The sequence below is a fragment of the Hordeum vulgare genome, chromosome 1H (genome assembly GCF_904849725.1).
Source record: "Hordeum vulgare subsp. vulgare chromosome 1H, MorexV3_pseudomolecules_assembly, whole genome shotgun sequence".
NCBI lineage: Eukaryota > Viridiplantae > Streptophyta > Magnoliopsida > Poales > Poaceae > Hordeum > Hordeum vulgare.
In genome coordinates, this window is record NC_058518.1 from 310,240,313 (window position 1) to 310,266,454 (window position 26,142).

At 43.4% G+C, this 26,142-nt stretch overlaps 1 pseudogene; it reads left to right on the plus strand.

Annotated features, from left to right (window-relative positions):
* Positions 1–934: 934 nt before the first annotated feature.
* LOC123398818 lies at positions 935–20,299 on the plus strand (annotated as a pseudogene).
* Positions 20,300–26,142: the final 5,843 nt, after the last annotated feature.

Consider the following 26,142-nt stretch of genomic DNA (forward strand, 5'->3'; position numbering starts at 1 on the left):
TTTTCAACTGTGTCTGGTGTCGGTCGGATGCTGTGACCTACAGCTACAGGCAACAGCCAAGCTTCAGAGATGGAAGTGTTTATAGATCTGGCAGGAGTGGCATGTTGCCAGCCGTGCAGACGAATGTACCTGCAGTGCCAAACTGTGCCTGTGGCCACTGCATCTCTGAAGTTATGCTTTGTTATCTATGCTTACAACCGCTGACACTGGGTGATCCTTCCTGTCGGATAACTCTGGTGATAACAGCACCAGACCTGTGTGATAGCCTGATAGGGCCCTGGAGTGCAAGTTTTCCTCTGATTAATGTCTCATAACAAGATTATGACTAGACATAGATATATAACCTTAAAAGGAGATAAACGGACAAAGAAACTGAGGATTAATTGTGTTATTTATTACGGAGTACTTACTTATTATTATAGCGAGGCTCTACCCAGTGCTTCACCTTTTTTTGAATTTTTTTTGTTGAGAACTTTCACCTGTTCTTTGTGTACTTGAGCCAAAAAGATTTGGCCTGCACTATCCAGGTCCTTTGGTAAAATTAGCAAAAGGATCCGTGCGTTGCAACGGAAAAAAAAATATCATTATTTTTAATAATGATGACCACATTATGTTCACACACCATCCCTTGATTTTGAAATTTTGTGCACAAATGCAAGAACATGTTTCTTCTTTTAAATTTATTCACAAGTTGAAGCAATCTTCACATTTTCTAAATAAATATCATAGTTGTCAAAAATCTTGGTAATTCAAAGAATTATTCTGAATTTTAAGAATTTTTTTAGTAAACATACAATAATAATCCAATCCAAGAGTAATATTTAGAGGCAATTTTCATGACGTACAAACAGAAACACTCCGTCCTTTAATAATATAGGTATAGAATGATAGCATCCTTTGGATCAGATCGGTTAGGATTCCGGTAGTAGATAAGATGGTTTTACCTTGCCCCGCACTTGAGGAGCTCCCGCCGGCGTCCATCGGGGAGGTGGTGACGGCGGCGGCGACGGAGAGATGTGGTGGCGGTAGTGCTTCCCGTGAGCACCGCGCTAACCCTAGATCGGTAGGGCGTGTAGGTGGGGAGTGTGGCGGCGGCGAATCTCGTAGTCCGTGCCCCGACCTTCACCTATGTTTATATAGCGCGGGTCATAGGGCCCCACCAATCATAACGGGTTGGACATCCCCGATCAGGGCGCGTGGATCAGGGTCCGAAGGGTCATTGGGCCCACTCGGGAAGAGATCAACCTAACATTCTCCCCCTTGATCAAACTTTTACTTTAACTTTATATTTTCTAGTTTATTTGTTCCATCACATATAGGCATGTACAACATGTCTCATCGTCACAACTTAATTGCCGATAGAATCATACAGCCACAACACACGTTTTGTTTTGAAACATTTTTTTTTACTTTTGGGCCTCTTAAGATCCAGGAATCATAGGCTTTCCATCAAACCCATGCCGGCTAAGTGTTCCTTGAACACATTGTGTGGTAAGCCTTTCGTTAGCGGATCTGCAAGCATATTCTTTGTACTTATATGCTCGAGACTTATAGTGTGATCCTGGATTTTATCTTTCATAACATAGTACTTTATATCTATTGTCTTGAAGGCATTACTCGACTTGTTGTTGTGAGCATAAAATACTGCGGGCTGGTTGTCAAAGTATATCTTTAGTGGCTTGTGAATACAATCTACCACTTTCAAGTCGGGTATAAATTTCTTTAACCATATCACCTGCCCTATGGCTTCAAAACATGCTATAAACTCTGCTTGCATCGTAAACGATGCAACTATGGTCTGTTTTGAGCTTTTCCATGAAATAGCCCTCCAGCGAGAGTGAACACGTGTATGCAGATGTGGATTTTCTATCATCTCTATATCCCGCAAAATCTGCGTCTGAATACCCTTTTATCTCTAGGGAATCAGATCGTCTGTATGTTAGCATGATATCCTTTGTGCCTTGCACATAACGCAATGATTCGTTTGCCATCTTCCAGTGCTTTTGGTCTGGATTCTCTTGATATGTACCGAGTATCCCGGTGATAAAAGCTAAGTCAGGGCGTGTGCACACTTGTGCATACTGTAAACTTCCAATAGTCGAAGTATATGGCACTGTTTTCATCTGATCGAGCTCGTACTGGTTCTTGGGACATTGGTAATTCCCAAAACTATCGCCCTTGACTATAGGAGCAGGTGTAGCTTTACTCTTATGCATATTGTACTTTTTGAGAACCTTCTCTAAATATGCTTTCCGCGACAGTCCTAAGACTCCATTTTTCCTATCTCGGTGAATTTCAATGCCCAAAACATATGAAGTATCACCAAGGTCTTTCATATCAAAGTTTGATGATAAAAACTTCTTTGTCTCTTGTAGTAAACTAACACCATTGCTTGCAAGCAAGATATCATCCACATACAAGATTAGGAAAATATATTTCTCATTTTTAAACTTTGCATAAACACAGTTATCCTCAACATTTTCTTGAAATTCAAATCTTTTAATAATATCACTAAACTTTAGATACCACTGTCTAGAGGCTTGCCTTAGTCCATAAATGGATTTCTTAAGGCGGCATCCCATATCTTCCTTGCTTTCCATGATAAAACCCTTGGGTTGTTTCATGTAGACATTTTCTTTTAAATCTCCGTTTAGAAAATGACGTCTTTACATCCATTTGATGCAACTCTAAATCAAAATGTGCAACTAATGCCATTATGGTTCTGAAGGAATCCTTACATGAGACTGGGCAAAACGTGTCATTGTAGTCTATCCCTTCTCTTTGTGTAAATCCTTTTGCGACGAGTCGTGCTTTATACTTTTCTATATTCCCATTAGAGTCATACTTTGTTTTGTAGACCCACTTACACCCTACTGTTTTGGCTCCTTTAGGAATATTTTCTAAGTCCCAAACATCGTTGGAACTCATCGATTTCATCTCGTCTTCCATTGCCTCTAGTCACTTCGATGAGTGAGGACTTCTCATCGCTTCTTCATATGAACTGGGATCACCTTCCATATGAACCAATTATGTGTTATAAACTTTATAATCAGCAGAAATGGTTGATCTTCTTGTTCTGTTAGATCTTCTAAGTGCCTCATTCTCTCGCACATCCTCTAAAATTGGTTGTTGTACCTCCCTTTCATGCTCAACAACAGGTTCAGTCGGACCCTGAAGGACAGGTTCCGGATCTTCTCCCATAGTTGTCATGGTTGGAGTTACAACACGTAGTGCGAAAAATGGCTCTTGAATCATCGGATTAGGTGCATGCACCCTCTTCTCCTCAATATCATTTTTTGAGCTACCATGCCCCCCTCATCATTTCGTCCTCTAAGAAGACCGCATGTCTCGTTTCTGCAAACTTTGTGTATCTTTCTGGACAGTAGAAACGAAAACCTTTTGATCTATCAGGATAGCCAATGAAATGGCAACTCACTGTTTTGGGATCTAACTTTCCAATGTTTGGATTAAACATTTTGGCCTCAGCTGGGCATCCCCACACCCTGAAGTGTTGCAGGGATGGTACTCTTCCTGTCCACAGCTCGTGCGGTGTTTTGGACACCGACTTGTTTGGTACTCTGTTGAGAATGTGAATGACGGTTTTAAGCGCTTCCATCCATAATCCAAATGGCAGGTTGGAGTAACTCATCATGCTGCGCACCATATCCATAAGGGTATGGTTACGCCTTTCAGCTACTCCATTTTGCCGAGGCTCGTCCGACTTTGAATACTGGGCAACTATGCTAGTCTCCTGCAAGAACTTTGCAAAAGGTACACGGACTTGGACATATGGAGTGTGTCGACCGTAGTACTCCCCCTCGGTCTGACCTCACTATCTTTATCTTTTTGTCAAGCTGATTTTGAACTACAACTTTGAATATTTTGAATTTATCCAATGCTTCATTTCTTTCTTTGATTGGATAAATATAACCGAAGCGGGAGTAATCATCTGTGAATGTTATGAACGAATTATAGCCATCTACACTTTTCACAGGAAATGGTCCACAAATGTCAGTGTGAATAATTTCGAGTGTTTTTGTGCTTCGGTTTGCACCTTTTTTTATTTGTTTTACATACTTTACTTTAACGCAATCCATGCATTGTTCTAAGTCAGAAAACTCCCACGGAGGAAGAATTTCACTTTTGACTAATCTTTCTATTCTCCCCCTGGAAATATGGCCCAAGCGACAATGCCATAATTTTGATGAGTCATGAGTTCTCTTTCTTTTCTTTTGTTCTTTGTTCGACGAGGAACTTTGCTCATTCACATTATATGCATAATGCACTTTTTCACGAAGTGATAACAAATAAAGCTCATTGTGAAGGAAAGCATCACCCACATAAGCATTATTATACCAAATGACAAATTTGCCAGGTCAACCTTCTTCCTCCACTCGATGTAATTATCACCTCTGAGTGTAGGAACGTCATTTAGGCAACTCATGAGGTGAAAGCCTCCTTAAATCACAATGTAAGTGATAGCAGTATAACAATCATATGCAATAATCTAACATTGGTAAAATTAAACATACAATTGCCTATGCAAATAAATTTATATTACCGTTGGGCAAATGATAGAAATAAATGCATCTTTAATGCCAATAATGCAACATGATTATGTTATCAACAACTTTGATAAAAAAAATAACATAACCATATTTCAATAATCACTTTAATATGCTCTTAAAGTTTATTCTCTCTAAACTTTATTTACTTCATAAAAGAGCACTATTAAAATTACTTTGCAGCGGAAAACGTAAATATAAAATTCATGCACTTTTTTTACTTTACAAAAAACTATACTGTTACTTAATAAAAATCATGAACTTTATTAACCCTTTTATAAAATCGATGAACTTTGTTTTTCTGAAAGAACTCTATTTTATTTTTAGAAACTTTTAATTTTTCTTTCCAAAAAAATTATATGACTTTTACATAAACTTGCATTTTTCTTTCTATTTTTTAGCAAGATTTTCGTCGGAAAATAGTGCATAGAATGAACATTTTTTAAATCCGCCTAAAAATGTCAAGAGAAACTGAACAAAAAAAGACAGGAACTTTTTAAGAAAAAACATTGGTCGAAACCGGCCCAATGGCCTTTTTGGTCGAGCTGCTCTCGCGCAGCTGCAGACCCGCTTAAGCGCGCGCCTCCCTTTGGCGCACTTCGCCCTGGCCGGCCCTTCTCCCCTTTCGGCCCGAAGGCCCGAGCTGCGTTAGGGTTTCGGCGCAGGTTGATCTGGGCCGTCAGATGGGATTCGACGGTAACCCACCGCATGCGGCTGAACAAAAGAGAGCTCTAGTCGATAGGGGGGAAACCCTAGCCCCATTCAGTCCCGTGTAGCTTCCTCCTCGTCGCTCAGCTCTCTCGCCCCGCGGCGGCGACCTTTTCTCTCGGCCTCGTCACCCTGTGGCGAGCCGGCAACGGCGACGAGGGTCCCTGCCCCGCGCCTCTGTTTCTCCCTCCTCGCGCAGCTCACTCTACACTCTTTCCTCGAGCAGCTCGAGGCAGGAGACGCGTCGGCCACCGGCGGTCCCCTCCCCTGCGCGCCGCTCGCTGTGCTCTCTTTCCTCGAGCAGCTCGAGGCAGGAGACGTTTCGGCCGCCCTTTCTCTTTCGCCGGAGCAGTGGCTCCTCTTCTTTTCCCACAGTAGCACCTCAACAACCTGAGGCTCCTGAGGCTCCTGCAGTGGCCTGCATCCGCGCCTCCTCCCCCATTTTGCCGGCGTGCGCGAGCACCTCAAAGGTGAACGCGTCGCCGTCAAAATGGTGTGGTGGTGGTGCCCTTTGCCCCCCGGAGGGAGTAGTTCTTTGCGCCATTTAGGGTGCCGTTGCGCCGTTGCCTCCCCTTCGCGGGTGACACGTTTCCCTTAGCGAAAGCGCGCCGCTGTCGAACGGCGTGGCTGCGGTGCATGTTCATTGCCCCCGGAGGGGTGGTCTCTCTGCCTTTTTCTTTGCATTTTTTGTTTGCTTTTTCGGATCAAGTCCGATTTGCACTTTGCCCCCGGAGGGGTGTGTTCTTCTTCCCCACACCTCGGATTGCCGATGCGTGTGGGGATCGAGGGGAACAGACGTGGCCGAGGCGACGCTCTTTGCCAAAGAGGGCTCCGGTGATTCTTTTCTTGTCTTTTGAACTTTGCCATGCTAGGGTTTGTCTCGTGGGGGGTTTGATAGTCTGATGCCATCGATAGCTTCCTTTGGATCAGATCGGTTAGGATTCCAGTAGTAGATAAGATGGTTTTAGCTTGCCCCACACTTGAGGAGCTCCCGCCGGTGTTCATCGGAGAGGTGGTGACGGGCGGCGGTGACGGAGAGATGTGGTGGCGGTAGTGCTTCCCCCGAGCAACGCGCTAACCCTAGATCGGTAGGGCGTGTAGGTGGAAAGTGTGGCGGCAACGAATCTTGTAGTCCGTGCCCTGATCATAGCGCGGGTCACAGGGGTCCACCAACCATAACGGGTTGGGTGCCCGCGATCAGGACGCGTGGATCCGGATCCGGTGGGCTGTTGGGCCACTTGAGAAGAGGTCAACCTAACATAGAAAAGACTAGCAAAAGGGCTCGTGCGTTGCAACGGGAGGAAAGAAGACCACATACTCTCAATTTTTAAAAAATGATCTATAATTTGAGTATTTGTAGCTAATACCCAAACAAAGATGATCTTAGCCTACAAAACACATTTCAAGATTCCAGATGTCTTCTATTTAAATATGGTTTGCATATAGATTTAAAAAGTTCTATATGTGTCATAGTTACATGCAGCAGATGAAACACAAAATAAGATGCATCGGTTTCAATATTAATGCTCATGACTATCACAATAATTGTTTGGATATTTCTAAAATAAATATTCATGTACTTGTAATGTTCATGACTTTTATAAATGTATGTATATGCTACAAAAATGATTTATGTATTCACTGTAAAAACTGTGTAGTCCGTTGGTAAACTTACCGTGTGGATTTGACCAAAGGAAATACATACATAGCATGTTCGATCATGTGACATGTACAAAAAGAGAGGCTGGTGGAAGTACAACAAGCATACGGATGGTAATTGATTCATTGTAACTATTTCCCTCGCTCGTTCCTCGCCAAGTAACAAGAGCAATACGTGTGGCACGTTTATTTGCATTACGACTTTGGTACGAAGAAATGATGAATCATGCATTATTGATTTAGGTTGCATCCTATTTTTTTAAAATAATTAATAGATAGATATTACATCATATTCAGATTCTATGCATTTTCCTAATCAAATTTCATATATAATATATTGAAATTGAAGTTAAGGTTTAAAAGATATGATTATTTAAAAAAAATTCAAACGGATGGCGGGTTGTTTAATGCAAATATTAGGGGGTTATATGTAAAAATTCAGAAAAACGCTGTGACTTAAATCGGACTGCAGGTTCATTAGTACAAAAGTATGGGGGCTTTTTGTAAAAGGAAAAAAACGATTCGTCCGGCTAAAAAACGTACTGTGGGTTTATTATCTGAAACTGTAGGGGCTTTAATGCAAAAGAGAGAAACGATTCGTTCGACTTAATAACGTACCGCGGGTTGATTATCTAAAATTGTAGGGGCTTTTGTACAAAATAGCCAACGACGTACGGTTCTTGTTCAGTTTTTCTACATGCAGCAAACTAACTTACCCTCGGTTTTTTCAATTTTTCATCCAGTTCCCCTTAATTATCCGGAGCAGCACTCTGCAGAAGCTCATCACCGAATCTACCACCGCCCCCAACGACAACGACGGCAAGGAGTGCACCGTGCAGCTCGATGACCTACTCGGCGGCCCGGTGTTGGAGCATATATCTCCATATGTGGTTTTGGTAATTGATGACAACTCCTATGGACTAATGGTTGCTTTAAGTTATATTTATAGGATTTGTCCATAGGCACTTCTTGAAGTCCATCTGTTGGGTTCAAGGAGTTTATATGATGACCAAGATGTTATTCAAGGTATTATCCAAAGAATGGTCATAGAAACACTAGGTTGATCAAGATCTCAGACAAAGAGTAAATCAAGATGATCAACACACAAAGCGTACAAGATGTACCGAGAGGGATCAAGTGATCCCATGGTATGGTAAGCATTGTCCATTACGTGTTTGTGTACTAACCCATGGTCTTTGTGAGACTCCTATGTGGGGGTTAGGTGTGCTTCCATTGGGCTTGCGTCAAAAGGAAGATCTCATACAACCCATGAAGGATGACGTCAAGTGGTGATCGTCATCAAGATTGTGGTGTGCAAGTTCAAGCGGATCAACATGAATATATCATTGAAACTATTGTCAATGATCATGTGCTGACAAGGACAACCTCATGTGCTAACAAGGACAAGATCAAGATAAGCATTCCTGAGCACTACATGCTTGATTCTTGTGGATGTTCACATGGTGGACAGGACAAGATCAAGATAAGCATTCTTGAGAACTTCATGCTTGATTCTTGTGGATGTTCACATGATGGACAAATGAAGATGAATACATAAACTAGGCTTTCCGCATTGTGTATGGGAAAGCTACTTGAAGTCTTCATCATGTCTTGCTTTCAACTTGAGCCAAGAAGGAACAACAACATCAAGCTCAGGTGAAAGGGCTAACTCAAAGGTATCAGTTCCTTTGACGTTAGTTGTGCGGAGTGATGATCAGCGAATAAAAGTATACACTCAAGTATGGATCATCAGTACTCTTTTATGATTCTTGAGTCCTTAGGGATCCCGCACTATTAAGAGGGGATCACAGGTTTTGCGATGAACTTGCTCAAACTACATCATCACTTTCTGCTCAGACCACATCTCCACTGTTTTGTTGTTATCTGGAAACAGAACCAGTGCCTCGGACATCCGGCTTTCTCCGGACGTCCGAGGACCGGACGACCGACTAGTTCGGAAATCCGGAATCCTATACCAGAGAAATCAGAGCCATATAACTCGGACTTCCGGCTCCCTCCGGACGTCCGAGGCCCGGATGTCCGGCCAAGTTCCGGAAATCCGGAAGCCTGCACCAGTAGAAGTTGTGTTCTATATCTCGGAAATCCGGCTCCCTCCGGACGTCCGAGCGCCGGACGTCCGACACCCATCGGAAATCCGGAACCTACCACCAGTAGAAGTTGAGTTGTATAACTCGGATTTCCGGTCCTCTCCGGACGTCCGGTGGCTGATAAATTCAACATAGGTTCAGTCGTATCTACAGGCCTCGGATGACGGACCCCTGTCGGACGTCTGGTAGCTGTTTAATTCAAAATATTTTCAGTCGTATCTACAGGCCTCGGACGACCGACCCCTGTCGGACGTCCGACCCCTCGCGAACGCCCGGACTTCTGACAACTGTCGGACGTCCGGACCCTGTGTGACTTAAAGTGTCCCCAACGGCTCTTTTTCTCTCCCCACTATAAATACCCCCCCTCCCACTTCGTGAGAGGGCAGCCCAACACAACCTTATCCACATAAGAACACATTTCCACCTCACACACATTTGCTCACTCCAAATCTTAGATCCCAAGAGCATTTGTGAGCCCCTTTGAGAGTTGTTCCAATCAAAAGATAGATCGTCTCCCTCTCCTTCTCTCAACCCAAGCTATTTGTGATTTGAGAAAGTTTTGAACATTCCCCGTGATCTTGTTACTCTTGGAGGTTAGAGACTCCTAGGCGGTAGGAGTTCTTCGGAGAGGAATCAATCCGTGTGATTTCCCCCGGAAAAGTTTGTGAGGGTTTGGAAGCCACCTCAAAGGCTTACCACTAGTGGTTGAGAAACGCCTTCGTGGTGTTATCTCAAAGGGAGAATAGGGTGAGCCTTCGTGGCGTTGGTGTGCCTTCGTGGTAACGTCCACCTCTCTAACGGTGACTAGCTTCCCTCCAAGGAAGTGAACATCGGGATACATCTTCGTCTCAGTGACCTTGGTTATCCTTAACCCTAACTCCTTACTTGTGGTTTACTTGTGTTATTTGAGCATACATACATTGCATATTGTTTGTGCTCATTATATTGTGTTGGCCTTTTCTTGTACAAGATTAATCTTTCAAGCATACCTTCTATATCCACACGTTCATACTTGCATCCCTTGATATATCGTGTGCTAGTGTGATCTAGTATCTTGTGTCGTTCACCTACTTGTCGTGTGATATAGCTTAAGTAAGTTTGTGTAACTTACTTGTGTTTGTTAGTAACTGTATTGTGTCCATCTTGGTAGATCGTGTTGTTGATACACGTTGCAGTGCCTAGTGCATTTAGGATTTGTGCTTGACAAGTACCCTCTTAGTTTATTTCCGCATTAGGTTCAAGCCAAATCCGAAGAAGTTTTAAATAGCCTATTCACCCCCCTCTAGGCGCCATCGAGGTCTTTTCAATTGTTATCAGAGCTAGGTCTCTCTTTAATTAGGTTTCACGACCTAGAGAGTATCGATGTCGACTATTGGATTATTGCACAATGGCATCTTTGACTTTGTTGGCACAAATTTTACCCTATGGAGAATTCGTATGCTGCATCACTTTCGGGCCATGGGCCCAAATACTTTACGAATTGTTCTTGTAGGGATTGCTGACAAAAAGGATGATGCATCTTCATCTACTAATGAAATGTATCTTGATTGTGAGGCCTTTCTTGCCATTCATCGAACCATAAGTCCTGAAGTGTTTAAGTCTATCTCGACTTGTAAGTCAGCTCATGAAGTTTGGACTAAACTTGAATATATATATGGTGGGTCCAATCTTGATGAAGACGGTATTATGATGAAGGAGTTGGTGCATGAACTCTTCACTCTTTTTGATCTTAAAGAGTCCACCACTACTTCCATATCCGATTGCTTGCACACCTCAGCATCTTCAATCTCACAAGGTAATGACATGGTGAGTGAAGAAATATATGTTGATGAAAATGTCATAGCCTCTATGGACACGAGCATATCTAGCACCACGCATAGTGTAAATTATTGTGCTGATAGGTCATGCATTTCACCTAAAGATTCCTTGACAGATGTCTATGGTGATATGCCTGCTTCCTCGTGTCCTCTTGATCAAAATATTTTGTTTCTCCCTAGTTTCTCTATGACTAATCATTTAGGGGATATCAAGAAATATGAAGTACTTTTGACTAATGAAGAATCTGATTCACCAAAAGAATCATCATCAACTCCTCCAGTTCACATGTGCCTCATGGCAAGAGGTAATAATGAGGTATCATCTTCCCTGTGCAATAACGATGATATTTGCGATGAGGATGATGATGATGACTTGACTGAAAATATCTATGTGATCAGTAAAATTCTTCATAAAGCTAAAAATAACGCTCTTCAAAGATTCCAAGATGTTCTTGCTTACTTTGAAAATTGTAATGATTCACTTAATCATGAACAAGCTAAAAGTGAACAACTTGAACATGAACTTGAGAAGAGTCATCAAGCATGTAGAGACTTAAGATCTTCAAAAGGACAGATTGAAGTTGCTCATGATAAACTTAAAAAGGATTTTGAGGTCCTTCTCCTTGAATGCAATAATGTCAAGGGAGAGCTCATCAAAACCTCTAAGATCTATGAGGAGCTTCAATCTACTCATGAGAAGTCTCTATTTGTTACTTACTCCTCTCATATTGTTGATGATACTTGTACATATAACTCTACCTCATTTGAAGTATCAACATTGAAGGAGAATGTTGAGCTACGTGCTCAACTTGATTTACTAACTAGCAATTATGGGAAGTTGGAAAAAAACCATGTAATGCTCACAAGCTCTCATGCCGATCTTCTAACATCCCATAATGTGCAAAAGTTAGCTCATGAGGCTATCATCACCAAGGTAACATCAAGTGAGCCTCATGTGGACAATGGCACTACTTCTAGTCAAAGTACTATATTTCCATGTGCTAGTCCTCGTAATTCGTCTACTCATAATGTTGCTACCTCGTGTGATGAATTACTTTCCTATCCTTGTTGCTCTAACATTGAAGCCTACACTTCCTCTAGTACTTGCATTGATACTAACTGTGCAGAGGAAATCAAAGAGCTCAAGGCCCAAGTCACTTCCTTGAAGAAAGACTTGGAACAGTGTCATGAAGGGATGCCCACACTCAACAACGTCCTGTGTGAGCAAACATCTCCGAATGACAAAAATGAGTTTGGAGTAAACTCAAACAAGAACAACAGGGGCCTAGAACAAGTCAAGAATTCGGCCAAAATCATTTGCTTCAAGTGCAAAGTTAAAGGGCACCATGTTAGATCTTGCCCTCTGAAGACGAAGTCTCAAAGTCACAAGCAACAAGGGAAGCGGCCACAAACTCAATCACATATTCAACTACAATTTGAAGGAAGGCCTCTTTCCAATAAGACCCAAGCCAACGCTCCCCGAGGTGAGAAATCAATTGGGAAGAAAGCAAAGGGTAGATGTTGCTACTTATGTCGTGAGAAGGGTCACGTCGCTTCGTCTTGCACAAGAGGTAACTTATCCAACTCAATCACTATTGATGATATCTATTCCCTTGGGAAGGATAAGGTTGGCAATGTGTTTGCCAAGTTTGTTGGTACTCAAGATGGTGTCAAGAAAAGAAACATTTGGGTTGCCAAGCCTATTGTGATTAACCTCTTAGGACCCAACGTAGTTGGGGACCAACAAGCTCAAACTTGATCAATAGGTGACTAGGGAGGACATTAGAGACTTGGATACATAATGAAGAATTAAGGGATCTTCATCATTCATATTATCTCAAGCCAAGTCATTTGGATTATCGAGTTTCTATCTTATATCCAATGTGCCTCCTTACGGTAACTTATACTTAAACTGTTTACATTGTTAGGTGCTTGCCCCTTTGCATGTTGTGGTTTTGTACCTTGCATGCGTTTGTATATGTTGTGCTTCCAACGTGCTTATATTGAGTAATCGAGTATGTGTATGTTGGTTTGCACATCATGTACATGTGAGTCTTGTATTGAGCCTATTTGCATCTTGTCTGTATTTTTGTTGGCTCTTGTGAGAGATTAATGGACTATCCCATTGTGGGGGAGTGATGTGCTTTGCACACCTCACAATCCTATAAATGTGTATACATGGGGAATACCACTTAGTTTTGATGCTTCAAGATTATCTAGTGTCTATGTGGTATGTCTTACTCATGAGAAATTCAAATTCTATATGGTCCATTAAGTATCTCTTGTTGGTTTTAATTTTCCACTTGTTAATGTTATTGGTTTATCACATTATGGGAGAGTAATATGCTATGTGCATATTACAAACCTAGAAAATGTGTACATTTGACGTATTGCCACTTAGTGTTGATATTGTAAATTATCTTGTTCCTAGGTGGCATGTTAGCTCTACAAGTGTCATTTGCTTGCGTTTTATGGGTAAAGATGATCTTGGATATATTTGTGATCTACCAATGAGTATCATTTCAAAAATACTTCTCGTCCTTGACAATTGGTATTCCCATCATGTGATTGGAATTGCTAATCATCTTTACATTGGATTTTGTGTTTCGTTTGTCTTCCTTGCCTCTTATGAATCTATTTTTAACATGTCTAGTGTTTTTATAGATATAGAGAAAGTGATGATCCCATCGTTTGCGTTTTGTATTCAAATGCAAATTCTATATAATGCACGTCCCTTGGGGGGAGCTATCCTATTCTCTTTAAAACACTCTCTTTATTCACCCATCATAAAATCATTTGATCCCCATCAAGTGTGTGTTGATGGGAGGCACGTCTTGCTCCTTATGATGCTTTGTGCCATCATGAAAATTTGTAGAGGGCTTTGTTTGTTGGAACCTATCTCTCTCTTGGAAACTAGATACTTCGTGTTTGTTTTCCTTCAATTGGTTTCTTGTTGCCTTCTATTTGGCATGTGTCAATGGATATCTCATTCCTTGAGGTATCTTTTAATTGATATCCTTCAAGTGATAGTTTTTTTTTGTTTTAGGATCTTATTATCACTTGATACCTTGTCTTTTGGTGACTTATCAACTTTGTGTTGAGTTGATTCTTGAGAGTCTTGAGCATGCGTATCTAGCTACTATATACAACTTCTTTTGCTTCCTTTCCTTATTTGACCCAATATATAGGGGAAACTCCACCTTGTCAGAAATTGGCTAAAGTGTGCATGAAATTCAAATTCATATCTATATGCACATATGTATGTGGAGTTTGTCCTATGTATTGCTGGTTTTCTAACTCTTTGGTCCCAAAGAGTTTGGATACCATTTTGTTTGTTTTGTTGTTCCAGGAACAACTGGAGATGCATTGGATGCTCGGCTCCCCTATAAGGAAGATGTTGAGACCATGTGATTACTGGAGCCAAGTTAGGATGATCAAAGAACAACTATCTACTACATCAATCCAATGTTGTCTCGGTAACAAGTATCCACTTCATGCATTCTTGTCTTGCAAAGGACCCAGCCTATCTTTTCTCTTCCAGGTTGCATCATGGCATGAATCTCTTGATTTGTTCTTGTAGTACTTGTTTGCTTTCTCAAAGCATCCGAACGATGATGTCTTACTACTAGTTGGGATGTCTTTGATGTTCGCATGTTGGAAGTTCATATTGTACAATAAGAAAATATTAGGCCATGTGCTATGCTTCCAAGCAAAAGATCTCATTGATATATATTTATGACTTCCTTTTGTATATCTAGTTTGTTGCTTCTTGTAACCATTTCGTGTGTACATCCTTCTTTGTGGATATATATCATCATGATTGTCTTCTAATTAGAATCTTTTACACATGAGAGAAGTTACATCTCTAAATGATATCCTCTTTTCTTTCACATCCATCGTTGCATTTCCTCTTTCAAGTTTTTTTTATGGCTTCGTGAAAGGATTTGTTTTGAGTGCGCATCTTATTTCTACATCTTGATGCACTCTTTGGCTGTGAAGATTATTTTTCCTCATGCTTGTCTTGATGAGGGTTTTGCCATTTTCAATTAGTATCCCTCCTCTTGACAAGGTTCTTACTTCCTATCTTCACAATGGGTTGTCACAAGCGTTAGTTCTTATTTTGTTTATTAGTAAGCTTGTGAACCCATTTTCTAATATGTGTGTGTGGGAATGATATGTCTTGCACTTTGTATCTCATTTCATCAAGACTATGTTGATGAGTAATACTCATCCTTATCTTAGTCTTCTCAAGTGCTTTGCCATGACTCATACACATTACTTTGTTTGAGCCTATTCTTAAGTTTCTTCTATTACATGTTGCTCAACCATTTGTTTTGTGGAATTAATATGCCTATTGTCTCATCTATTCCCTTGCACTCGTTGTGTGTTTTATAAATTCTGGGGGAGCAACGATCCTATTTTGTGCACCTGTGTCAAATACAAAAATCTCATATTAGTGCACAAATCATGGGAGCTTCTCTAGTTTTTGATAAAGCACCATGTTGCCTTTATCATAATATCTTTTATTCATATGGTTCGAAGGACCATCTGATTGTTTGTTCCATCTGGAATCTTTTGATTGCTTGCCTCTATCTCTGTATGTCTTCTTGGCATACGATCCTTTTATTTGCAATCTTTGGGTCCTCAATATAGTTTGTTTTCCTCCAACTACTTATCACTGTATTTGTGTATTTTTCTGCACTCATTTGCTGAGAAGTACACACTTTTTGGAGGACCACCTACTATATTGGCTTTCTAAACTTTTCGTCAATTTTGGCAATCGATGCCAATGGGGGAGAAGTTTAGAAAGTTTACTTTGGATATGTTTAGAGGGCTTTGCTTTTATTGCGTAAGCATTTACATCTTGCACACATGCATTATTACCTTGTATGTGTGCGCTTGGTTATGCTTATCTCCTTATATAAACTCTCTTGAAGTGGTTGTCTTCAATTACCAAAATGGGGGAGATTGTTAGAGCATATATCTCCATATGTGGTTTTGGTAATTGATGACAACTCCTATGGACTAATGGTTGCTTTAAGTTATATTTATAGGATTTGTCCATAGGCACTTCTTGAAGTCCATCTGTTGGGTTCAAGGAGTTTATATGATGACCAAGATGTTATTCAAGGTATTATCCAAAGAATGGTCATAGAAACACTAGGTTGATCAAGATCTCAGACAAAGAGTAAATCAAGATGATCAACACACAAAGCGTACAAGATGTACCGAGAGGGATCAAGTGATCCCATGGTATGGTAAGCATTGTCCATTACGTGTTTGTGTACTAACCCATGGTCTTTGTGAGACTCCTATGTGGGGGTTAGGTGTGCTTCCATTGGGCTTGCGTCAAAAGGAAGATCTCATACAACCCATGAAGGATGACGTCAAGTGGTGATCGTCATCAAGATTGTGGTGTGCAAGTTCAAGCGGATTAGCACGAATATATCATTGAAACTATTGTCAATGATCATGTGCTCACAAGGAAAACCTCATGTGCTAACAAGGACAAGATCAAGATAAGCATTCCTGAGCACTACTTGCTTGATTCTTGTGGATGTTCACATGGTGGACAGGACAAGATCAAGATAAGCATTCTTGAGAACTTCATGCTTGATTCTTGTGGATGTTCACATGATGGACAAATAAAGATGAATACATAAGCTAGGCTTTCCGCATTGTGTATGGGAAAGCTACTTGAAGACTTCATCATGTCTTGCTTTCAACTTGAGCCAAGAAGGAACAACAACATCAAGCTCAGGTGAAAGGGCTAACTCAAAGGTATCAGTTCCTTTGACGTTAGTTGTGCGGAGTGATGATCAGCGAATAAAAGTATACACTCAAGTATGGATCATCAGTACTCTTTTATGATTCTTGAGTCCTTAGGGATCCCGCACTATTAAGAGGGGATCACAGGTTTTGCGATGAACTTGCTCAAACTACATCATCACTTTCTGCTCAGACCACATCTCCACTGTTTTGTTGTTATCTGAAAACAGAACCAGTGCCTCGGACATCCGGCTTTCTCCGGACGTCCGAGGACCGGACGACCGACTAGTTCGGAAATCCGGAATCCTATACCAGAGAAATCAGAGCCATATAACTCGGACTTCCGGCTCCCTCCGGACGTCCGAGGCCCGGATGTCCGGCCAAGTTCCGGAAATCCGGAAGCCTGCACCAGTAGAAGTTGTGTTCTATATCTCGGAAATCCGGCTCCCTCCGGACGTCCGAGCGCCGGACGTCCGACACCCATCGGAAATCCGGAACCTACCACCAGTAGAAGTTGAGTTGTATAACTCGGATTTCCGGTCCTCTCCGGACGTCCGGTGGCTGATAAATTCAACATAGGTTCAGTCGTATCTACAGGCCTCGGATGACGGACCCCTGTCGGACGTCTGGTAGCTGTTTAATTCAAAATATTTTCAGTCGTATCTACAGGCCTCGGACGACCGACCCCTGTCGGACGTCCGACCCCTCGCGAACGCCCGGACTTCTGACAACTGTCGGACATCCGGACCCTGTGTGACTTAAAGTGTCCCCAACGGCTCTTTTTCTCTCCCCACTATAAATACCCCCCCTCCCACTTCGTGAGAGGGCAGCCCAACACAACCTTATCCACATAAGAACACATTTCCACCTCACACACATTTGCTCACTCCAAATCTTAGATCCCAAGAGCATTTGTGAGCCCCTTTGAGAGTTGTTCCAATCAAAAGATAGATCGTCTCCCTCTCCTTCTCTCAACCCAAGCTATTTGTGATTTGAGAAAGTTTTGAACATTCCCCGTGATCTTGTTACTCTTGGAGGTTAGAGACTCCTAGGCGGTAGGAGTTCTTCGGAGAGGAATCAATCCGTGTGATTTCCCCCGGAAAAGTTTGTGAGGGTTTGGAAGCCACCTCAAAGGCTTACCACTAGTGGTTGAGAAACGCCTTCGTGGTGTTATCTCAAAGGGAGAATAGGGTGAGCCTTCGTGGCGTTGGTGTGCCTTCGTGGTAACATCCACCTCTCTAACGGTGACTAGCTTCCCTCCAAGGAAGTGAACATCGGGATACATCTTCGTCTCAGTGACCTTGGTTATCCTTAACCCTAACTCCTTACTTGTGGTTTACTTGTGTTATTTGAGCATACATACATTGCATATTGCTTGTGCTCATTATATTTTTGTTGGCCTTTTCTTGTACAAGATTAATCTTTCAAGCATACCCTCTATATCCACACGTTCATACTTGCATCCCTTGATACATCGTGTTGATATAGTGTGATCTAGTATCTTGTGTTGTTCACCTACTTGTCGTGTGATATAGCTCAAGTAAGTTTGTGTAACTTACTTGTATTTGTTAGTAACTGTATTGTGTCCATCTTGGTAGATCGTGTTGTTGATACACGTTGCAGTGCCTAGTGCATTTAGGATTTGTGCTTGACAAGTACCCTCTTAGTTTATTTCCGCATTAGGTTCAAGCCAAATCCGAAGAAGTTTTAAATAGCCTATTCACCCGGCCTGTAGATATCGAGGTCTTTTCACCCGGCCGCCTTCGACCTCGCGGCCAAGTTCTGCTACGACGTCCAATTCGAGCTCAACGCGGCCAACGTGGTCCCAGTATGCTGCGCGGCCGAGCGCCTAGGGATGGCCGGCGAGGGCAACCTCGTCGGCAACGCCGAGGCCTTCTTCGTCCGCGACGTGCTCGGCAGCTGGGAAGACACCGTGCGAACGCTGCAGGCCTGCGATGACGGAGATGACGGAGTGCCGCAGCACGCCGAGGACCTCCTCCTCGCTCCCCGGTGCATCGAGTCGCTGGCGGCCAAGGCGTGCGCCGACCCGACGCTCTTCGGATGCCCCATGGCCGAGAACTACATGGCGAGGTGCGTAGAGGCGGCCGCCCCGCCCGTGATGTGGAACGGGACCTACGGGAAGCCGCGCTCGCCGGGAGCCGGGTGGTGATACACGCAGGCGTCGTCGCTCCGGCTGCCCCTGTACGAGCGGCTCATCTCCGAGATGCAGGCCAGGGGCATGAGCCCTGAGAGCATCGCCGGCTCGCTCTGGCACTATGCCAGGCGGCACCTCTCTGGCCTCAACAGGCGCGATGTCGGCGGCGGCACTGCGTCGGACACCACGTCGTCTGATGACGTGGTCGGCGAGCAACGCGTGCTTCTGGAGGAGATCGTGGCACTGCTCCCAGTCGAGAAGGGCGTCGCGACGACGCGGTTTCTGCTCGGCATGCTCCGCACGGTGACGATCCTGCATGCCGGCGCGGCATGCCGGGACGCGCTGGAGAGGCGGGCTGGCGAGTAGCTGGAGGAGGCGGCGCTGGAGGACCTACTGATCCCTAACACCACCTACTCCACGGACACGCTCTACGACGTGGACTGCATGCAGCGCATGCAGGAACAGTTCGTGCTATCCAACACGACAGCATACGCCGATCCCTTGCCGGAGATCACGACGGACGAGGCCCCTCCCGGCCAGCACATGCCCGCCAGCACGGTAGCCAAGTTCGTTGACGGGTACCTCGCCGAGGTCGGCACGGACGCAAACCTTAAGTGCTCCCAGTTCCAGCAGATCGCGACGCTCGTCCCAGACTACGTCCGCTCCCTCGAAGACGGCCTCTACCGCGCCATCGACAACTTCATCACGATAGGTAATGGCCAGTGGCGGCCATGAATTAATGAATGTTCTTGAGCTTGCATTTGATACCTCTCTGTCATGGCAGGCACACCCGTGGTTGACGGAGTCGGAGCGGGAGCAGCTGTGCTGGCTGATGAACTGCCAGAAGCTGTCACTGGAGGCGTGCACGCATGCAACGCAGAACGAGCGGCTGCCGCTGCGGGCGGTGGTGCAGGTGTTCATCTTCGAGCAGCTGCGGCTGCGCACTACGGTGGCCAGCTGGTTCTTCGTCGGTGACAACAACGCCGCCGCCGCCGCCCAGATTCGAGCTGCCCCGGGCCGAACAGCCGTCGCCCGCGCCCCGCGCCAGATCTGGAGAGGAGCTCCGAGTCTGACCGCAGCCGAAGCTCCCACGCCGCCCGACCCCGTCCACCTCGCGATGTCGACCAACTCCGGCCGGAGCCTCGCGGGCCATCAGCGTCGCTCGCCCCTTCTTCTTCCCTTTTATCTCTCTCCTGCCTCACCATCTTTTCTCTACCAGACACCGCCATGGACGCCCGAGCTCCCAGCCGCATATCTAGCACGTCGACTCTCAGATCCACACTCCCTCGCCCAGATGCTGTTGCCATGGACCCATTCCTGCCGGATCCGCCCCAGGCGTCGTTGCTTCGCCGGAGTCCATCGCCGTTGTGTCCCTACCTCGGGCAGGAGGAAGGGGGCGAGCTCGCGTTGGCCTCTCGCTCGCTGCCCCATCCGCTCGTGTGGGCCGCGCAGCCCAAGCCGCAGCGCAAGGCTGCCTCTCACAACGTCAAGGCCCAACGTTTCATATTTTTTTTGTAAAGTCATAAGGGCTTCTTTATAAAAATGCCTCGATGGGTTTTTCGACGGAAGCAATAGCCTCTTTATTATTAGGTATAGATATAGATACACAAATTATGAATCTACTACTAGTGCTAATTAAGTTCCGGATGCCCAACAAGAAACATGCTGCTTTGCGTTCATTAGGGCATGTATAATGTTGGCATACATATATAAATATTTTATTATAAAAAATGGCTTGAGGTATCTGTATTGATTTTTCTTCTAATACAAGCTATCATTAATAGGCTCATTAAAGAATAAAAAATAAAAACTCTAATATACATGCATCTTTATTTTTTACTTTAACTTTTTCAGCTTCTTATACCGGGTCATACCTTTCCTCTTGAAGCATTCGCCTCGTGTAAAGAATTCCTCTTATTCGAACCTATTTTTTCAGACATCCTTAGTCTATGCAAGCGCCGCTGTTGTCCGGTGCATCTGGAAAATCAGAAACCACGCAGTCAGCAGTCTTTAGCAGTTCTTGTCGGTTGGAAAATCTGTGGTGCTTAATAATCTTTATAGGCAGCCGTGTTTGTGGCTTACCAAACACCGCACTTTTTCCACAGTATGAAATGTGGCGAAACTTTTGCCATTTGTTTCATTTTTGATTTTCTGATTCTGGTGCACCTGTGGATTCCGCTCTCCATCTCGTTTTTCAGGCATGAAAAGTGGTGATGTTCTCTTCCTGTTTTTGTCTAATAATACAGTACCCCTGCCGTGGTCTTCTTGATTTGCGTTAGGATAATGGTTGCTGGTAAAGTATATTTATATAATTGGTCTTGCTGGTTTGTGGAGGCACCGTCAGAATTGCTGCCTCTTATATATCCGGCATGGTTCCAGCTCATGTTGTTTGAGGATCCGACTTGTGGGTGACTGAAACATGAGACCTATGCCCATCATGGGTATATAGTACTCCCTCCATTTCTAAATACTCTCTCCATTACAAAGTAAATGTCTTAAATTTAATATAATTTTATATTATACAGTAGCTATTATAAAATTAAGACACTTATTTTAAGATAAAGGGAGTATAAGTTTTTTAAAAAATTACACTACGAACTACATACGGATGTATGTAGACATAATTTAGAGTGTCGATTTATTTATTTTGCTTCATATGTAATCCATAGAAAATCTTTAAAAAATATATATATTTTGGAACGGAGGAAATATGTTTTTATTCGGCTTTCGTTTGGTAGTTTGTAAAATACACCGTGGTTTTAGTCAAATGAAATCAAAGAGGAAACCCTCTTTACAAAAAGGAAAAGAGAAAAGCCAAACCATTTTTAGAGATGGCAGCCGTCCCCTCGTCCTCGGTAGAATTTTTAGAGATGGAAACCCTCTCTTGCTTGTGAGTGGTCAAAGGTTGTTCTGTGATGGAATCCTTGCCAGATGAAAACAATTTTCAAAGGGCTCATGCGACCCTTGCTGTAATTGTGTTTGATTACCTCTGGAGAAAGTTTCAGATTGTTGTGCGTATTAGACTGATTTATTTTAACATTTTTAGATTAGATGCTATTTTGACTTTTTGGGTCATCTCTATCAAGGGTCATATGAAACCTCCAAAGCTAAAATATAATCGCCTAATTCCAGTCATTTTCTGTTACATGCCTGGTGTATGGCGGGGCTGATTCGGTCATCAAGATGTATCCAAACGGGGAAGCGTCAAACATGAAACTTTTTATTCTCATCAAATCGAACGACTATGGTTTTCGGATAACGTTAATCCGAGGGCTTAAGCGACCTCTAGAGCCGATGCAGAATGACAATCTTTTGGCTCGTGAAATTTATAAGCTGAACATGCATGTCACTTATATGTCCTGTCAAAGTTTTAAACTGTAACCGCCATATCACTTGCATGTTCATTTAGTTTATACAATGTTAACATGCATGTGGACACAATTCATTTATTTAACTTGATATTGATTAACTTTCTATTCTTTGTAGATGAGCATTTGAACTTTGGAGCAGATGATCAGAGATTTACATGGGCTTGTAAATATTTTAGATCATGTGAAGGCAGGGATAACTAACGGTCACATGCATTGGTGGTGATAGCGGGCACACTGGAAGTTAACTTAGACTATCCACAATGAAAAGTAATATACAACAGTAACATGCATATGTCATTAGTTTAAATTACTATCTTCATAGTGGGTAATAACATAGAGACGGTAACAGACAGGGCCGGAGCCAGAAAATAGTATGTTCGTGTGTGTGTGTGTGGGGGGGGGGGGAGTAGAAGCATCAAAATCGTAAGCTAGATAAATAGTCACATGATGTACTGAATAATAAAGCACATTTGAATTGTACCTGCCGTCACCCTGCCAACCAATGTCACACCAAAGTTTGGCAGAGGAATGTTGGGGAACGTTACATGCGAAACAAAAATTACCCTACGCACATACAAGATCTATCCATGATGATGAGCATGTACGAGAGGAGAGATCGGATCCACATACCCTTATAGATCGCTAAGCGGGAAGCGTTAAGAAACGTTGTTGATGTAGTTGAACGTCTTTACGATCCAAATCGCAAGCCGTCCCGCGATCCAATCACGATCTAGTGTCGAATAGACGGCACCTCCGCGTTCAACACACGTACATCTCGATGACGCTCTCCACCTCCTTGATCCAGCAAGCGAGGGCGGAGAGGTAGATGAGTTCTCCGACAGAACAACGACATGGTGGCGGTGGTGGTGAACCAATCCGTCAGGGCTTCGCTGAGCTCTACCGAACTAATCTAGAGGAGGAAGACGATCTAGAGAGGAGAGGGCAGCACATGGCTTTTCAGGTGCTGGCTGCCCTCAAAAGCTCCACTATATATAGGACGAAGGGGTAGGTAGGGCTAGCCTTGGCCCATCCTCCAAGGAGGGAGGGTTCGGTCGAAGTGGGAGGAGTCCTCCTCCCACAAGGGAGGTGGACACCCTAGTGAGGACTCCTGTAACGCCCAAGATGCAATCCTATCCTTATTTTGGCACGAGGGCCTCGACAGGGATAGAAGCGCATCTCGTCGTTTTGCAAGAATGGATATCGTTACAAGTACATGTACTGACGAGAAGAGTATATGTAATTGGCTTACACTCGCCACAAGCTACATCAGAGTCACATCAGTACAATACATAAATATCACGAAGAAGAGCAGGGTCCGACTACGGACGAAAACAAACGAGAAAAGAAAGCGACGTCGATCCTTGCTATCCGAGGCTGCCGGCGTGGAACCCATCCTAGATCGATGAAGAAGAAGAAACTCCAAATGAACAATCAACGCGCTCGCGTCAAGTAACCTTTACCTGTACCTGCAACTGGTGTTGTAGTAATCTGTGAGCCACAGGGGACTCAGCAATCTCATTTCCAAAGGTATCAAGACTAGCAAAGCTTAATGGGTGAGGTATGGTTAAGTGGTGAGGTTGCAGCCAGCGACTAAGCATATATTTAGTGGCTAACTTACGAGTACAAGAATAAAAGAGGGGGGAAGATCTACGCACAGCGGACGTGAACTACTGATGATCAAATGAATGATCCGGAACACCTACTTATGTCAAACATAACCCCACCGTGTCCTCGATCGGAGAAGGAACTCGCCAAAGAGACAGTTACGGATACGCACTCAGTTGGCAAGTTTTAATTAAGTTAACTTCAAGTTATCTAGAACCAGTGTTAAACAAAGTTTCCACGTTGCCACATAACTGCGGGCACGACTTTCCGAAAGATTTAACCCTAAAGGGGTGCTCCAACTAGTCCATTTCTACTTCTCACACAACAGCGTCAGAAATTGACACGTTGACGGAGACTTGCTTGCGTTGGTTTTTCCCTTGAAGAGGAAAGGGTGATGCAAAATATGAGCAGTAAGTATTTTCCTCAGTTTGAGAACCAAGGTATCAATCCAGTAGGAGAATCTCGTCAAGTCCAGAGTACCTACGCAAACACAAAAGAGCTTGCACCCAACGCTATAAAGGGGTTGTCAATCCCTTCAAGATTGATTGCAAATTGAGATCTGAAGGCGGAAAGTGCAACGAAGTAAAAGAGTAAGACTGAAAATATGGTGTAAAGTAGACCCAGGGGCCATAGTGTTCACTAGAGGCTTCTCTCAAAATAGCAAATATTACGGTGGGTGAACAAATTAATGTCGAGCAATTGATAGAACCGCGCAAAGTTATGACGATATCTAAGGCAATGCTCATACATATAGGCATCACGTCCGAGACAAGTAGACCGATACTTTCTGCATCTACTACTATTACTCCACACATCGACCGCTATCCAGCATGCATCTAGTGTATTGAGTTCATGACGAACAGAGTAACGCCTTAAGCAAGATGACATGATGTAGAGGGATAAACTCAAACCAATGATGAAAACCCCATCTTTTTACCCTTGATGGCAACAACACGATGCGCGCCTCGCTACCCCTTTTGTCACTGGGTGAGGTCACCGCACCGTATGAACCCAAAACCAAGCACTTCTCCCATTGCAAGAATCATAGATCAAGCTGGCCAAACAAAACCCACAACTCGAAGAGAATTACAAGGATATGAAATCATGCATAAGACAGATTAGAAGAAACTCAAATAAGATTCATAAATAATCTGATCATAAATCCACAATTCATCGGATCTCGACAAACACACTGCAAAAGAAGATTACATCGGATAGATCACCATGAAGATCATGGAGAACTTTGTATTGAAGATTCAAGAGAGAGAAGAAGCCATCTAGCTACTAGCTATGGACCCGTAGGTCTATGGTGAACTACTCATGCATCATCGGAGAGGTCACGGTGTTGATGAAGAAGCCCTCCGTATCCGAATCCCCCCTCCGGCAGGGCACCAGAACGTGCCCTAGATGGGATCTTGCGAAGACAGAAGCTTGCGGCGGCGGAAAAGTACTTTCAATGATCTCCTGATTTTTTCTGGGATTTTAGGGAATATATAGGCGAAAGACCTAGGGCAGAGGTGGCCCAGGGAGCCCACAAGCCTGGGAGGCGCGACCCCCCTGGCCGCGCCATGAGGGCTTGAGGGGTCCCTGGTGACCCTGTGCCTTGGTTCTCAAGTCTCCCGATCGTCTTCTGTTTCGAAAAAAAATCATTTTGGAAGTTTCGTTCCGTTTGGACTCCGTTTAAAATCCTTCTCTGAAAAGGGTCAAAAACACAAAAAAATAGGAACTCGCACTTGGCACTGAGTTAATAAGTTAGTCCCAAAAAGATATAAAATGCATACAAAGCATCCAAAGTTTGACAAGATAATAGCATGAAACCATCAAAAATTATAGATACGTTGGAGACGTATCAAGCATCCCCAAGCTTAACTCCTGCTCGTCCTCGAGTAGGGAAGTGATAAAGACTGAATTTTTGATGTGGAATGCTACCTAGCATAGTTGTCCTTTGTAACTTCTTTCATGTGACATGCATATTCAGATCCGTAAGATTCAAAACAATAGTTTGCTATTGACATGAAAACAATAATACTTCAAGCAAACTAGCAAGGTAATCATGAACTTTCGAAATAATAAGGCCAAATAAACTTATCCCTACAAAATCATATAGTCTCGCTATGCTCCATCATCCTCACACAACTAATTTAAATCATGCACAACCCCGGTATTGGCCAAGTAATTGTTTTCGCACTCTTACTTTCTCAAACCTTTTATAACTATCACGCAATACATGAGCGTGAGCCATGGATATAGCACTATAAGTGGAATAGAGTGTGGTGGTGGTTGTGAGACAAAAAGGGAGGAGATGGTCACATTGACTCGGCGTATCAAAGGGCTATGGAGATGCCCATTAATAGATATCAATGTGAATGAGTAGGGATTGCCATA